Consider the following 11,574-nt stretch of genomic DNA (forward strand, 5'->3'; position numbering starts at 1 on the left):
GGGCGGGGGGGGGGGCGGAGCGCAGCGCGCCGCTGCTCCGCGGCCGCCCCGCGTAGGGGAGGCCCGCCCGCCGCCGGCGCTCCCGCCGAGATGGGCCACTTGGTATCGCCCTGCCCGCCTACCGGGGCCGGGGCCGGGGCCGGGGCCGGGGCCGGGGCCGGCGGCGGGCAGGAAGTGCGGGGCTGGCGGGGCAGTGCGGAGAGGCGGCTCCGCGGAGCTGCGCGCCCGCGGAGGTGGGGGGGAATGCCCGCCCGACCCGCCGGCGCTCGCTGCCGGCCTCACCGGCAACGTGGGCAGGGGGAGGGAGGGTGGAAGAAAGTTTGGATTTTTCGGGTTGGTTTTTTTTTTCCTTTAATTTTTTTTTTTAAACCCCGAAGCAAATAAGGAAACGATGGAGCAGGACTCCCGCGGCACCAGCTCACACCGGGCCCTACGCGCATCTCCAGCACGGCTGGAGGGGGTGGCAAGTTTTCAGTGCGCGGGGGGGGGGACGGTGGCAGCTCCGGAGCGGCCGCCGGAGGGGAGCGCGGCAGCCAGCCGGCACGCCGCACGCTTCCCTGCTGAGCAGGGCGATGCTTGTCTGCCCCCCCTGCCCACGAAGTGCCCCCCCCCCCCATCCCAGCAGTGCCCCCCCATCCCAGCAGTGCCCCCCCAGCAAGGCCGATAGCGGTACAGGTGAATTCGGTGCAGGTAAATTCGGTACCGTCAGCCGAGTCCGTGGGTGGGTGTCGTCTCACCCGGCTGGAGACAGGCGCTCGCCGTTCTGTGCCAGACATGAACTTGCACTGCCTACGAGCGTACCCCATCACAAAATGGAGGGGATTTAGGGACTGATGCTAATCTGCTTCCTGAGGGAGGTCATTGGAAGCGTGGCTCAGAAATATGGCCCGCAGCACAAACAGGCGAATCTTCCCCTTAGTATATTTTTTGCCCCCTCCCGCCCAGCTCCTAACTAGCACATTTTTAAGTTGAAAATATATGGAGAATTTAATGTAGTTGCCACTGTGCCTTATCGGTAACTTTCACTCTGCCTTCCCTTATAGGAGACTAAGGGAGCACATTCAGTGCAGTTGTGAGATAAGAACTGAATAGAGCTGAAATCAAGGCCACACCAGGAAAAAGATACTTAAAGATTAGCGTCAAACTTTGGGAGGCAAGGGGGGACAGGAACAAACAGAAAAATCCAAAGCAGCAGTTTTTCAAAGCTTATCTCTGCACAAAGTCCAACAGATTTTTATAAGGGCAGAAAAAAAAAAAACCAAACCAAACAAACAAACCACCACTACCACCAACCAAACCTTTCACATGTACTACAAAGCTTGAATATGCTGAAACTGAATACATTGATGCAGAGAGATGACAATGTTACTCAACAATAACCACTTTCTCCAAGGCCTTTCAGAAACAGTTCAACCATTTTGCCAGCTTAAAAAAAAATAATAAAAATGTCAGCCCAAGGCAAAGAGCAAGCTTGGAAACTAAAGAACCTGAACAGTTAAAACTAGAAGCAACTTGACCAGGAACACATAATGGAAAACCGTATGCAACTGCCATCGCTGCCAACTTTGCATACTTGAAGCTGGGTTCTCCTTGCAGGAGTTGATTACATGTGAGTAATCCCCTTGATTTCCCCGCAAACCCTTCCCTGAGCGAGCATTGCCCACGTAAGCAGGGCTGGCCGCGGCTATGGGGCTGTGGCTCTGGCCGTGCCTCTCTGGCTGCTCTGCCCGGGAGGGCGGTGGCACGGGTGACGACATCACCCTCTGCCCAGGAATAGGTGGCAACAGAGCGAGTACCTACGTGAGGCTTCCTCCAAGATTTACAGCCCTCGGGCTTGACGTCTGGCGAGAGGAGCCGGTTTATGGCACTCAATCCCAGGCGCTGCCCCACGTCCCGCAGTGGACAGGTTGTGAGATGAGACCTGCAGCCATTGCTGGAGGCTGCGGCGGTTCCTCGCGGGGATGCCCTGGTTCGATGGGGCTGGGTGGCTGCGAGCGCCCTGCCCTCAGTTTCGGGTGATCCTTGGGTGGATGTCCTCGTGCTGCACTGCACCCTGCTCAGCACAGTGCTCGAACGTTTCTGGCAGGAGCTGCCTGTGCTGGGAGACTCGGGGGCATTTTATGGTCAGTGGGTACTTACTTAAGAAGAGCCCACGGCTGCTCCTCTCTTCCAGCCCTCTAGTATTCCGTGTGTTATCCCATGATAAATTGCATAAATACTGAAAATAATTCTGGATTCAACAATTATTGGAGAACGCACAACAAGGACCAAACGAGGCGTTACTATCATTTATACCCAAATTCTTCCTTCAAGAGTTGCACCCTTCCAGCTGTGACCGGATACAAGATGGTGTAATCCAGATAGATAGCCAACCAAAGAAATACCACCAAGATTTCAGACGATTTTGAGTCCTAATGCTTGATAACGAGCAATTCCTGATTTACAGAAATCCCTTGGGAAACAAGGAAGGATGGCCTTAGAAAGTCGTCGACTGCTCACAAACAATCTGAGATCAAAAGAAGCTGCAGATTCATTCCTGCAATGAGTTTGTGAGGGCTGCTGCTCTCGCTCTGCAGCCTCCCAGCTCTGCTCTCCTCTTCAGAGAATGTGCCATGTGAAGACAGTCAAGCCCTGTATTTGCAAGTTAAGGTCCATATGTAGGCAGTTACTTTCTCATATTACGCACTTAAGTGCATACTTGAGTGTACTACTACGAGACCTTAATGTCCTGTGAAATACTGTGTTCAGTTTTGGGCCCCTCACTACAAGACAGACGTTGAGGTGCTGGAGTGTGTACAGGGAAGGCCAACAAAGCCGGTGAAGGGTTTAGAGCACAAGTCTTATGAGGAGCAGCTGAGGGAACTGGGGTTGTTTAGCCTGGAGAAAAGGAGGCTGAGGGGAGACCTTATCGCTCTCTACAACTACCTGAAAGGAGGTTGTAGCGACGTGGGGGTCAGTCTCTTTTCCCAAGTAACAAGCAATAGGATGGGATGAAACAGCCTCAAGTGGCACCAGGAGAGGTTTAGATTGGATATTAGGAAAAATTTCTGCACCAGAAGGTTTGTCAAGCATTGGAACAGGCTGCCAGGGAAGTGGTGTGTCACCACCCCTGGAGGTATTTAAAAGATGTGTAGACATGGTGCTTAGGGACATGGTTTAGTGGTGGACTTGACAGTGTTAGGTTTATAGCTGGACTCGATGTTCTTAAGGATATTTTCAAACCTAAGTGATTCTGTGATTCTATGAAAGCATTTGCAAAATCAGGCCCACTGAGTGTTTCTGGCTTATTTGAAGTTCTTCTTTTGATGGTGTATGTTGATTAAGCCTATCTCTAATACTGCCATGATGACCTAGCATGGACCTTCGCAAACTTAAATCCATAGCTGCTCTGGCATCTCACCTTTTGTTTGATTTTTCTTTGTACTTTTCATTCTGTTTCCACAGTTAGGAGTCAGAAACAAAGAGGGATTAAGTGAGATTCATCTGCATCGTTCAAACTATGCTGAATTTGGAGATACTGTGTGAAATTCCTTCTGCTGTCTGGGATTTAATCACCAATGGATTAGATAGAAACTAGAGTATCTGAGGTATGTGGCATGCTGCTATTCTTTAAATATCTACCATAATAATGTAAGCTTCAAAAGGCTATTGCTAATCTTGAATTATTACCTGCCTTCCTGTGGTTTGGCGTGATTAACTCGAGGAAGAGATTAAAGCAATATTTACCTTTTTTGAGCAGTTCATCAGCTTGACCTGGACAGCCCAGCACCAAAAAACAAAGGAAGAAACTGCTGGCAAGGATTAAGGATTCAGCCTGCTCTTTCCCTGTTGGTCTCCTGGTACCTGTCACGGTTGTTGGGATGGAAAGCACTGGTGGCATCCTTGAAGATGGCTGATCGCTCCAGATGCTTTCATGCCAGGTGTCTGGTAGAAAGTTTGTGTGCATCGGACAGGCTTTGATCTGCCTCTGCCAGAAGAGCCAGGACTTGCCTCCACTGCAGGCAGTGACAGCAAAAGCATGTCTTCTGGCTTTGAGCTGGGGACATGGTCATCCTGGTCATCCCCACACTGTCTTCCTAAAGGCAGATGGCACTTCTCCAGGGGGAGCTGCTGGCTTGCAGTTTTGCCTGGGAAGGAGCTCCTGCCTGGCCAGGGCATTTGCAGGACAACCTGGCGGGAGCGGTCGGAGGAGCAACCCCTGGAGCACCCCCTTCATCACCGAGCTTCCTCACAACTTCCATTTGATGGAAGAAAGCAATGTTTCAAAAGACACTGTAATTATTTCTTTCATCCTGTTTTAATCTTGCTTTTGGAAATCTCTCACTGAAGAATCAATCGCTTTAGAGAAATTCAAATGAAAATAGTAACAGAGAAGTGCAGCCGGTGTTATTTCACTGTGATAAAGCCAAGCTGGATGGTAGGTGCTTGGGGAAATATAAGGGAAAATTGTTTATCAGAACTATTTTCTTTGATAAGTTTTGTCTTCCAGTAATAAAAAACTGGCTGCTCATCTTGTAAAGCCTCCCATTTTTGCTACCAGATGCTGGAGCTTGAATTTTTGCCTACATCAGTTTAACCCCTCTTTGTGCTCCTTTGCATTTCCAAGCTGGACTTAACAGGCAAACAAACATAACTTGGAAAATGCCAGCTGCACACATTACTCTCAACTGTAGGATGGACAAGCAGCATCGCCTGAACAGGCAGACCCGGTATTTAACGTATTACCAAAACAAATATGCCAAGGGGTTTTGCCATCCATCTGGATCACAGAAACGGGAGGTGGAAAAGAGCAGGTAGGTTTTTACAGTGCATTTTCTTGCCAAAGCAGGATTGTTCCCTGCAATATCTTCTAGTGTACTTCCCTGGCCTGTTTTAAATGACCTTGGAGAATGGGGAGAGGCGGGAGGCGGGAATCTGCTAGTACTCTCCAGAGTACTCTCTTTGTCTAGTTTGAATAATATAATGTGGAGCAAGGGCAAATGGGTGTTCAGAGAATTTAGCTACAACACAATATTTAATGTAATTTTTGCATGCTTTTTCATCTCCAACCTACTTGCTATGCCTGCCACTGTGCCAGTAACATCGGATAGATGTAAAAAAAAAGAAAAGTAACAAAAATAGTGGCAATACTCCATCTTTGGATGATTGCTTTTCTTTTTCTTAGCAGGAGATTGTCTTGGGTGCTTTCTTCCCCTGCGAGGAAAAATGAATAGTGAGAGCTGTGATGATTGGCACTAAGCCTGAGAACAGCAGATGTGAGCCTGCACAGCTGGACAAAGAAAAAAATGCACTTTGCTACCTATATTTATATTAAGGTTGCCCCAGGGATACCCTCAGTGACTACGGGGGAGGGGGATACTTAGCATAGGAACAGCCAAAGCCATCAGGCACATTTACATATATAAGAACACTCACTGTCCTTTTCAAAGTCAAAGAGAGCAACGATTAAAGCAACATAAAGGAAATTTGGCTGCGTAGTTTTTCTCTCCAATAATAGAATGACTGAGGGTGGAAATATTAAAAAAAAAAATTAGGCCTGACAGAGGTGATGAATTTATGAATTAAAGCAGCACATTTTCATTTCATTTACTGTTGTCTACCAGTTTATTACATGGGAATCTAAAAGGGACTTGATTGCCTCCCAGGCTGCAGTTGTTATGCCAGACACTAAAGTGAGATGTTTTAGATAAGATTTTAGTATTAAAGATTCTTACACAAAAAGGAAAGAGCCTTGCTAAATAGGGAAAATTAAAAAGCCTAATTTCTCTTCATGGTGCTTTACTGTAGTTTTGCACTCTGGGGTTTGCCACAATGTTTGCTGGGATTTATCATGAAAAAAAGTGTGGGACAGGGCGTGTTTTAACTAAAACTATTAAAAAACTTGGAATTTCCTACACTCCATAGCCCGCACATGCTTATTTCGAGTTGCATCTACCAAGAACCCCATTATCCCACAGGCTCTATGCACAAGGATACCCACTATCAGGGCAGAGCAGCAGGGCTTTGGGTATCCATCTGCCATCCCATGGCACGGTGAGGGCCTCAGCATCTTTGGTCTTGGCATTCCCACCCAGGGTTTTAACCCACACCAGCAGCAGCAGCAATATCAAAACACAAAATGCTGTGTCTCACTTGTCTGAGCAGAAAATAACAGGGAGCCTTCAAAATGGGAGAGGTCCCACAGAGCCATCAAAAGGCTGTCGTGGCTATGGGATGCAACAGAGTGAACTCTGGGTTTGTGGTCCAAAATGGCAGATTTATGCTGAGAGAGGTGGGATAGAGTAAGAAAACTCAAGCATTTCTATGCAGCAGAAAATATCAATGCTGTTACTTGTTTCTTTTCTGAACCGCAACAGGAAAATGCAAAAGCCAGGAATTAAGTGTGAGAAATACTGGTGTGTCTAAATGAAAATCAGTGTTTTAGCCTGGCATTACAAAAGCTTTAAAAAGCAAAACAAAGTATTTTTGTTAAATCAGGGCAAAAAAAATAACACAGTAAACCTGGTATTTCCCCACAGTGACTTTCAGTTTTGCTGAGACCGCTTTTTTTCATATGGCTGAACGAAAGAGGAAAAGAAAGAAACCCGACAGTGCTTTCTGGGATGCTGGAGCCAACAAGATGCTTATTTAGCTCTCTGCCAGCCTGTGTGCTCCAGAATGCCTTCCAGAGCCCTGTGAGAGCCAGGGGACCCCCCACACACACCCCAGGATGCTGCCCCCATGCTCTGGGGTTAAAGGGCTTTGCATTATGTTTGCACTCCTCATCCAGGGCTCAAACCTTCCTGCTGGGACACCTCCTCCCGCTGCTCCTCCCGCTCCTCCCATCTGCATAAATTCACCCTGAAGTACTTAATATTGAAATTCCTTTCAATACTTAAAGGGGGCTTATAAGAAAGATGAGGACAGACTTTTTAGTAGGGCCTGTAGTGATAGGACAAGGGGTAATGGTTTTAACCTAAAAGAGGGTAGATTCAGACTAGATAGAAGGAAGAAATTTTTTACAATGAAGATGATGAAACACTGGAGCAGGTTGCCCAGAGAGGTGGTCGATGCCCCATCCCTGGAAACATTCAAGGTTAGGTTTGGATAGGAGTCTGAGCAACCTGATCTAGTTGAAAATTGAAGGGGGGGGTGGAGTAGATGACCTTTAAAGGTCCCTTCCCACCCAAAGCATTCTGTGATTGTGTGAAATCAGAGGTCCTCATAAAGCATCATTTCCCATGGGATCGGGCTCTCCTTCTCAGTACCCAAAGGCAAAGCCATGTGGATCGTTCAGTGCAATTTGGAAGTCAGATTAATTTTGGCACAGGCAATGGAGCACTCCTGTATTGCTCCTGTTGGTAATTAAGAGAAAGCAAATCATAGGGGAGGACAATAAAAGTATTAATTAACAACACTTTCAATAAGAAAAAAGGTTGGGTTATGCCTGGAGAAAATCCTTAAATAGGGTAAGCACATTGTTGGGCGTTTGACAAATGCATACTAATGACTAAATGGTGGTATTGATTATGCATTTAGATAATCACCAGATCCTCTGTGCTATTGCAGGAATGTCCCAATTCTGTTGTCTCGCGCTTTGATTTCAAGGAGTGAAAAATAGGCTTAATTTCAAGCATGCAGACAACCGTGTTTCGCTCAATGGCCTCCACCTGAAAAATCCATGTGTATTTCCCATAGGCTGGAGAGCCCAACGTAGAACCCCGCAAAGCCACGGCAGCCTGTGGGCTGAGCAAAAGGCACTTGCCGAGGCCTCTGACCAGCTGGGCACTGGGCTTAGCTGGGACAGACTTGGCTGGGACAGGTTTAGCTGGCACGGACTTAGCTGGGACGGGCAGCAATGCAGGCTCAGTGCCTGACCTGGTGTGTGCAGGAGGAGAGGGAGACAGAAGGACCCATTGACGTGGTGGGCCTGAGGCAGGCACACAGGGGAGCAGCATCCCCCCAGGAGCTTGTTGGCAGCTGGTGCTGCTCACCCAATGGGGATATCACAGCAAAATGTAAAGGACTCCTGCTGAAATGGAAGGATTTTTCCCAGGCCACTTTCTAACCCTGCCAAGCATCCTGCCCTACCTTTGCAAAACACACATTTTTTTATAAACTGACAGGGAGAGGGGCGGTGGCTTTGCAACTAAAAGCAATCGCAGTTTTCAGGGATGTATAATCACCTTTTATCACAACACAAACCATGAGGCAATTTGCTTCAAGCAGAGGATATTTTTCTCCCCCTCCAAACAGACAATAATCCAATAAAAGAGCCCCCTAGCAGGATCCTGGACAATGTGTGACACCATGTTCTCATCGGCATCCCACTGGTGTTCTGGCAAGGTACCTGGTGCTCCCAGCACCTGCTGATGCAGCCGCTCTCAGCTGATTCGCCCAACAGCATTCAAAGGCAAACAGTGGCACAGCTTATTGAAGCCGCAGCACCTCCTCTGCGCTCAGATTGTTGTGCCAGATTTTTCATATTATCATGATACCAGGTGTCCTGTTCTATGTAATATGATATTCAGGCAAGTAAGAGAAATTCAGTTACTTACTCCATGCTGGGGGTATCTGTACAACATTAATTCTGTCTGATAGAGATTTTGGAGACATCCATAAAGGGCACCTGATGAGCTCCTAAACGAGATGAATTCCTAAAAAATGCTGGACTGGGTCATCTTTTACATAAGAGTGTCAGCACTTATTATTTAATGTACAGTTTGGCTTCAACCACGCAAAGAGCACGATTCTGCCCTTGCACACATGAACTCCCACAAGCGACACAACTGCTGCTTTGCTTTGGGCACCTGTTGGGAACAGCCAAACTGCTGCTTTGCTTTGGGCACCTGTTGGGAACAGCCAGCCTTTAATGGCATATAAAATTTATGGTTTTGTAACAAAAAGGTAGGTAAACAAGTTATACTAGCAGGGGTGGAAAGCAAAAAGTAGGGACTCTGGAGCCTTTGGGGTCTTCCAGTGTCTTCCTCTCCTGGCTGCTCCTCTTTATGTTTTTCTTTCACATTGGCAATGCATTTTTCCACTGGAAAAAAAGATTATTTCTTCTGAGTAATCTCTGCAGGAAATCTCCTGTTCTAGCTGGGTCCTCTCTGTCAGGCAGCAGTGGGTGCTGGCAGCCACCACCTTCCCTAAGGCAGGTCCCATCTCTTGATGGTGGTGTTGAAATAAAAATATAAACATCCTATTAATAGCCAAACTGTAGACAATTCCAGATGTGGAATTTGGTTTCTGAAATTACAGACCCAACCAAGCCAGGACTGAACCAGTAAAATTTGGCTATGTTTTCTCTGACTTGTAACTGGGTTTTCAGAGAGGTTTTCAGTGAAATTTCTTCAGCAATTCCTGTGTTGTTGCCTGACTCATACTGAAACATCAAAATCATTCTTAAAGTGAAATCGTAGCAAAGGGGATGTGAATACTTGGTATTTACCAGTTTAAAATGCATTAGAAACCATATTTCACTATGGAGTATGCTTTATCTAATAATTAAATACTGTATTATTTACAAAAGCAAACAAAAAATATTTCATATAGGGCACAGAGGAAGTCAAGCACTTAAGAAACAACAATTTTTAAATGTAAGGTTAATTTATTCTTCAATAAACCTTCATTTATCCTCCTGACATGTAATATTTGTGTTCAGCATCCCACCTGCTTTCAGTCTGAAGCTCCCATCCATGCCAGCAGGGAAGAGGATGCTCAGCATGAAGGATGAGGTGTTCGGACGTCCCGGGGATGGGCAGCAGTACAAAGAGCACAGCTGTGAGCGGCGCTTCCTGATCGTGGGAGCAGTAATGCATGCAGCTGTGGGGGCAGAGGTGCACCCACAACCCTCCCAACAGTGCAAAGTGATGGGAGAGAGGAGTCGGGCTGGTTAGCAGGTCACCGCAGCCTCCATCCCTGAGGAAAGACCCCAAACCTATTGCAGCTAGCTTCTGTTAAAGGGTGATTTGCTGCAGGAAGGTCAGTGGTGTCACGCAGGCGTCAGTCCATCACCCTCCCTGTGCGTTTGCAGCATGGGAGCAGCAGCCCTTTGCCTGACACAAAGCTGTGCCTGGGGGGGACCTGCCCCCCCCCCCCCCCCCCGGCTGCAGTGGGAACCCAGCTAACCCTCCCTGGGTTTTGCAGTGTCATAAAACCCAGGGGCCTGTGAAGGTGGACCTCAAAGGTGGTGGGTTTGGGAAAAAAAAAATGCTGCAACGATTTTAAATCAAAACTCAAACTGTTGCTGCAGAAGAACGGACTGAAAAAAATCCCCCAAGTCTGGGAGCTCATATTTACCTTCTCACCAGCTCTGCAGATACTTAATTTGAACGTTGCTTCATCTCCTGTCTCCCTCATGTATCATCGCTAATTAAAGTACACACTCTGCACTTACCCAAACGAAGATGTGGGAGGCAGAAGAGGCTCAATCTCATTTTCCGCTCCTGTATTGCCTCTGCAGAGCCAACCGCAGGGGAACTGGGGTCCTGCTCAGAGCCCAGCGCCTGTCAGGCAGACCCTTCCCTTCACCACTGCTCCGTGGGATGGAAACCCCCAGTGTGTGGACGGCAACTTCCAAGGGAAAGGGCTCGGTGAAAGAAGTGGCCATGACTCCCCGGGCAGACGGGGCGAGCCTGGTGAGGGAGGGAGTGACACCCAACGCGGGTGCTGCTCCCCACACACCTGCGCTGGAGACCGCTCTGTCCCCAGCCGAGGAAGCCAGAGGAGCTGTGCTGGCAGCAGCCTTGTAGGTCCGTGCTTTGGTGCCTCCATGCCCTCCTGCTGAACTTCCAACTCAAGTGAAATTCAAACAAAGACTTACGGCTGTAAGGACATATCTCGCCCAGCCTGCACCCCAGAGAGACGCCCCTCTGACATGTCCCCCAGAGCCCAGCCATCCCCGACCATGCGTCCACTTGCTGCCAGCCAACAAAATGAGATCACTGACTTCTCCCCAGCTTCTGGTTCCAGGCTAGAAGTCTATCATCTCCTTTAGCCTCCCCATTGCACCCCTGCTCAGCTTCGCTCCCATCCCAGCCAAAACGTGGGGTTGTTTTTGGCAGTGCCTAGTTCTGCAGCCACACTGGTCCCCATGCTCACTGCAGCCCCTCCTGCCCCATGATGCTACAGGTGGCATCAACCTGTAACGCGTAAAGGGAGCCTCTAAAGCCTATGAATGCCAGGGAGGGAATACAGACATTATTAGGCTCAGAAATTATCTATGCCTCAAAAGATTCAAGAAGATGGTGTCAGAGGAAGAAATGCTGAAGGCAGCTTGTTTAACATTTGTCCAAAGTCATTCCCTTGTCTCTGTCTGAAGCACCAGTGTGCGCTCTGCTCTATATGAGCAAAATGCATCTGTGTCCAAAAAGCTGGGGAAAAGCACTGCTGAGAACTTCCACAGCTCTGAATAATTAATTCCCAGAACTATAAAAAGCTGTGAGACAATGAAATTTAGAAAAATCTAGTTTTAGGATAATTATAGTACAAATCAGGAGAGCACTTGGACCCAAGACAGATGCGTTAGTAGGACGACCGAGCACAGTGGGTCAAATTCATACTTGACAGAACTGCTTAGCATTCTACAGAGCT

The 11,574-nt window shown here is 48.0% G+C and overlaps 1 long non-coding RNA gene across 2 annotated transcripts; it reads left to right on the forward strand.

Moving 5' to 3' along the window:
• The first annotated feature begins 182 nt into the window (after positions 1-182).
• On the forward strand, positions 183-5,787 carry LOC142041210 (uncharacterized). Of its 2 annotated transcripts, XR_012653376.1 has the most exons (4): positions 183-1,609; positions 3,445-3,587; positions 3,740-4,793; positions 5,165-5,787. It is a non-coding gene; the product is annotated as an uncharacterized LOC142041210 (long non-coding RNA). The 2 variants fall into 2 exon arrangements; XR_012653375.1 differs by having other exon boundaries at positions 3,740-5,787.
• The last annotated feature ends 5,787 nt before the right edge of the window (positions 5,788-11,574 follow it).

This window comes from Buteo buteo, chromosome 17, assembly GCF_964188355.1.
Source record: "Buteo buteo chromosome 17, bButBut1.hap1.1, whole genome shotgun sequence".
NCBI classification, from domain to species: Eukaryota; Metazoa; Chordata; class Aves; order Accipitriformes; family Accipitridae; genus Buteo; species Buteo buteo.